Genomic DNA, 5,324 nt, shown 5'->3' on the forward strand with positions numbered 1-5,324 from the left:
TAACTTTTAATGTGCTTCCATGAAATGGCAAAGGAAGCCACCTACAATGTATCAACGGTTTTATACTTTGATAGAAAGGAAATGTATTTTAAACTGTAAATCAAAATAAGAATGCTGGTCATGATTAAGTGTCCAATCTTAGGTACACTTAGAATGGAAATACCTTTGAACTCATTGGGTCGGACTTCTGAGTTTACACACGCAGGTTTAGGGTGTGGTTAGAAGTAGCCTGTTGTGTGCTCTGCTTCTACTATTTTCTTCCTTTAGCAGTGTATCCCCCTCCCCCCCGGTTGATTAATATTACCCCCGGTGGCCTGGTATTCACAGGATTTCTCACTCAAGGCTTTATATTTGCAGAAGTACTAGCATGCCATGTTAGCAAAGAACAGGTTCCATCTAGAGCCCCACCCCCCAATGATCTTTAACAGGAGGATTTTTGGCTCTTTCCTATTGCTCACCTCAATCCAGCATCAGTGGTGGAATATTCCATCACTATTTCTGCTTTCAGGACACCAATCATGCTGCAAAGAGATGGTATATTTATTACTTTCTTTCAAATAATCTATAGGAGATGTGTGTTCTAGCCCTGTCTATCAGCACATAGCACTGAAAGAACTAAGGAGTTAAAACACCCCAGTTCTGGAAATGTGGAGCCCCTGAGCCCCTACTGTGGGTCCTTAAGCAGTAGAATGCAGACCGAAGTAAGCTGAAAGTGTTCTCATCCTGCCTTTTACCTTCTTGGATGCCTCATACACGGTAGAAATGGTGATGCTCTGTGTGTAAACAGTCTATGGGGGGTAATGGTAGAAGGAGCAGTTTAGGTTGTGTGCACGTAGGTAAATCTCTAGGGAAAAAAGGCTGTGTTGGGTATTTGCCTTTTCTAAGTAAACAGGTGCCATTGTTTCCCCTGGTTGCTATGGTGCTGCTTTGGGACCTCAACCAGGTTGCTGTACCTTCCTCCTCCTTGGATTTGCCACATGGTCGATCCCACCCATTTCTTTGATGAACAGGAAGTTATCACTCAGCTGTATGCTGACACGAGTGAGTAAGGGGAGAGGGAGAGTAATTTGAACAAACCAGCCAGCCTTTCTTCAGGGCATGCAGGAAAAATTGAACAAGAGTTTTCTAGTGCTGCAGAAACAGTTTGGGCTTAACCCTGGGAGGGGTGGGGGTAGGACAAAGGGATTAAATGGTCATGGCTGTTACCGCACTAGGTATTCCCAGCGATGTATCAAGAGTTTGGAAATGTTATAAAAAACATCGCTTTAAAAGGGTTTTCGGATGTGTGTGTGTGTGTGTGTGTTAAGTGTCGTCAAGTTGTTTCGACTCATGGCGACCCTATGATTGAAAGTCCTCCAAAATGTCCTGTCTTTGACAGCCTTGCTCAGATCTTGCAAACTGAAGGCTGTGGCTGTGGTTTTTGGATACCATGGCTAAAAAATGGTTGGAAGACGTCTTCACAGCTAAAGGGGCCAAAGTAAGTGTGAACAGTATTTTTTACAACATTTTCAAACTCTTAATACATTGGTGGGAATACACTGAAAGTGCGAACAGAATTTTTAATAACATTTCCAAACTCTTGATACATTGCTGGGAATACCTACTGCGGTAACAGCCAGAATGACTGGATGCAGGTGCAGGAAAGATTGGCTAATATTTGGTTCTGTTTCCCTTGTTGTTCAGACCAACATAAATGTTTCCCTGCTAGAGTATTCAATGGCGAAGTGCTAAGCTCCTAAAGTAGGTTTAAATAACAAACCGGGGAAGTGATACGGAACCACATACCCAACAGCAAAATGCAGTAACCACCATTTGTTGCAGAAGAAATGCAGTTCTCCAGCAAAACACTTCCTGGGGGACAGCCAGTATGCATTGATGGCACTAACATATTAGTTGTCCCAATCCAGCTAAAGTGAGTTGCACTTAATCCCCCTCAGTTTCAATAGGATTTAAATTTGCTGGAATTAATTTAAGACCTATCACTTGCAATGGAATTTATCTGTGACTAGTTTTACTTGAATTAAAGTTTACTGTTTCCAACCTCCTTTCCTTTGTTTCTAGAAAGTGCCCTTAAAGCTCTAGTAATGCTATCCAAAGCTCTGGGGCAATGCCACTTGAAAGTTGGATGAGATTGCTCTAGTAAAGACTTTGTTTTTTATTCTGCCTTTGCCTCACTTTGGTGATCAGTAGTTTTTTGCAGATTAAAGTATTGTCAATTCTCTCTAGCTCACAATACATGCTGTGTCGAAAGACTTAAATGTCTTTGGTGCCCCCCCCCCCAAAGCTCCTGGCATAGCATGATAGACAAGAGCAGATGTAAATCTTCCATTTTCAATTTAAAAATACACATAGCAGATAACTCAGTACGGTGAATGGATGGTGTTAAAATGTTCTTCACAATCAGCAGGAATATCCACAGTCAGCCCTTCCAGAGCAAATTCCATGATGTGAGAAAGTGCCCTGTGATATCCTACCACTTCTTCTGCATGACGATATGGCATGGATTGCAAGTAGCTGCCTGTGGTAACGCATTTATTTTATTCCAGCCCAATTAGCAGCCCTCCCCCAACTGCTAGAACAGAAGGATATAGAGGAGATCGCAGTTGCATCTTAGTGGAAAGAAACAAAGGGCATAACTTGCTAAAAATGACAGCTTGTGCTTGGATTGTGGGTTACAGATTAGCAGCAAGGGTGAAGGGACAAGCATTTCCCTGAAATACACCAGTTCACGAGCGTTTCATGAATACAGAACTGTCCACATGTGCTGTGTATTCATTGTTGGGCAGGCTGGTTGGCGTGTGCCATTTTGGCACAGTTGTTGCTTCTAACAGATGCAGCTTGTAAGAGTTAGTGCTTCAAAGTTTGGTATTGTAAATAAATAAATAAATAACCTGTAAAAAGCAATCCCAGTACGTGAGCAACTTCATGCCTCACTTGAAGTGGACTGTTTCCTCCAAATGCACTTAACCTTTAAAAGTGCCACGGCACTTTCTACCATTTTGCTTCTGTAGACTAACATAAAATTTGCAAATTCTAGGCTTCCCATTTGGCAACTTTGGGCAGGTAACCTCTCAATGGACAGGGCACCCTCCCACTCGGCCCTTTGCATCTTGGCCAGCAGAAGAAATGCGTGGTGCAGAAATGATATTGCATGATGTGCCACTGTCACTTCTGGGTTAAAAGCCTGGATGTGGCATCAGCATGTAAGGAAACACTCCGGACTTCCCCCAAATCTCTGCAGTAATGTCTACTAAGTTTCCAGAATTCTAGTGAGATCTAACACATTTTACAAATTAAACATTTATCTTAATTCTAGTTGGAAAAAAATGCTAAGGGTTCCCTTTATATTTTCATTCTCTTTATTTCATACAACATGTCTGATGAGAAAAAAATGGAAAGAAGGAATAGCTAGTTCTCACTAGCGGGAGGACATCTGGAGAGATGGGTGATTCCCTTCCTGTGGTCAGGATAGACAGGATCAACTTTGATTTCCTGTTCCTGCCCAGAATCGCCCGCCCTCTTCAGTTTCCCTTCTTAGCACAGGGAAGGTAGCAGCCGCGGTTGCTCCAGGAGCAACCCCACTAGGAGGAATACTTTGTTTCCCCACCTCCTTCCTCTACTTTTGGGGGGACAACTCTTTGCATCATTCCAAGCAGAGCTGGCTAATGGCAGACAGAACTGGGACCAGTCCCGATGGGTTCCTTGCTCCCGAAGACCACATGGACAGCCTTGTCCCAATGATGTGGCAGGCAGCCGCTCAGGCCTCCCGCGGCTGAAACCACGGGGAGGCGGAAGAACCGGTGTGGCAGACGGCCAAGGAGGAGCCAGCTTCCCACACAGACAAAAAGAAGCAAAAGAAGCAGGAGCCAGAGAAAAAGGCTGTGGAGAAGACGCGGTAGGAGGGACGGCTGCAGAGGCAGCCTGCTCGGCCCGTTCAGCCCAGAGAGGCAATGAGGGGCCCCGGGAGCCACCGGCGGAAGCAATGACCTCCCAGACTCTGCCTGAGCACCAGCCACCACAAGGTCAGGTACTGGCTCCCACTTTCAAAGTTCAAGGCTGGCGGCAGGCCTAGGATCTCCTGGCCCTCATGAGAAGGGCCCTCAGGGAGGAGTTCCCCTTCTTACAAGCACCAGCTATCTCTTATTCCATCAGAGGTTCCCAGGCCTCCTGGGCTGCTGCTTCAACAAGTGGGGGGAAGGGCCCACCACGAGTCGGGATTGCCCTCAACCCAGGCCCTCTCAAGATCTTACCCACAGGCCGGCCTCTCTTCCCTCCCATTGGGACTCGGATGAGGAGGAACACGAGGAAGGGGAATTCTCCTACGAGGGGGATGAATTCCCATCTAAACAACAAACCAGGCTTTTTTCTGAAGATGACTACCAGAGTCTCCTAACAAAGGCCATTATGGCTCTGGATCTATCTGAACCTGCAGAGCAGGGGAAGGAGGTCAAAGAGAAGGCAAGGCCCAAGGGACCCAAGGAATTCTTTCCATGCAAGCATACCTCCACCAAAACCATCCCATTCCCAGAATTTTTCGAGAATGTCTTAAAGCTGGAGTGGGAAAAGCCCCTGGCAAACAGGCACTTCCCCACCAGGCCCAGGAAAATGTATACGCTGGCCCCGCATGCCATGGAGCTGCTACAGCTCCCCCTAGTGGATGCCCTATTACAGCTCTCCAGTCTTCAGGCCTCTTCTCCGAGGAAAGCATGGGGGCGCTTAAGGACCCTCTCGATAGGCATGTTGACCTAGCATCGAGAAAGACCCATGAGGCCCTAGCCATTTCTCTCCAAGTCTCAACCACGGCAACCCTGTTTGCCAGGGCAGCCATTCTGTGGACTGGGAAACTGGCCACACTAATACCCCCAGAACACCACAGGGTGGCAGAGGGCTTTAGCAGGTTTCAACAAATCCAATCAGTACCAAAACCAGAGGCCCGACAAGGCAGATGGCTTCTCCAAGCCAAAGTGACAATTACACCAAGCCGGGCCAAGTGGTGGGACGGCTACAGCTCTTCTGCAACCAGTGGGAACAGGCAGAGCTGGACCAGTGGGTCTGACAACTAATCCAGGTGGGCTACCTCACTGAGTTCCAATAGGTCCCCCCCCCCCCGATTGGTTTGTCCTGTCACCCACATCACACAACCCGGAAAAACACCAGAGAACCTAGGCAACAATCAACCATCTCCAAAGCATCGAGGCCACTGAAACGGTCCCTCCAAAAGAGAGAGCCTCCGGAGTCTACTCCATCTTTTTCACCGTTCCCAAAAAGAATGGAGCCTGCACGCCATCTTGAACCTTAAATTTGTAAACAAGTTTATTCAGCCA

Source organism: Euleptes europaea, chromosome 1 (genome assembly GCF_029931775.1).
Source record: "Euleptes europaea isolate rEulEur1 chromosome 1, rEulEur1.hap1, whole genome shotgun sequence".
Taxonomy (NCBI): Eukaryota; Metazoa; Chordata; class Lepidosauria; order Squamata; family Sphaerodactylidae; genus Euleptes; species Euleptes europaea.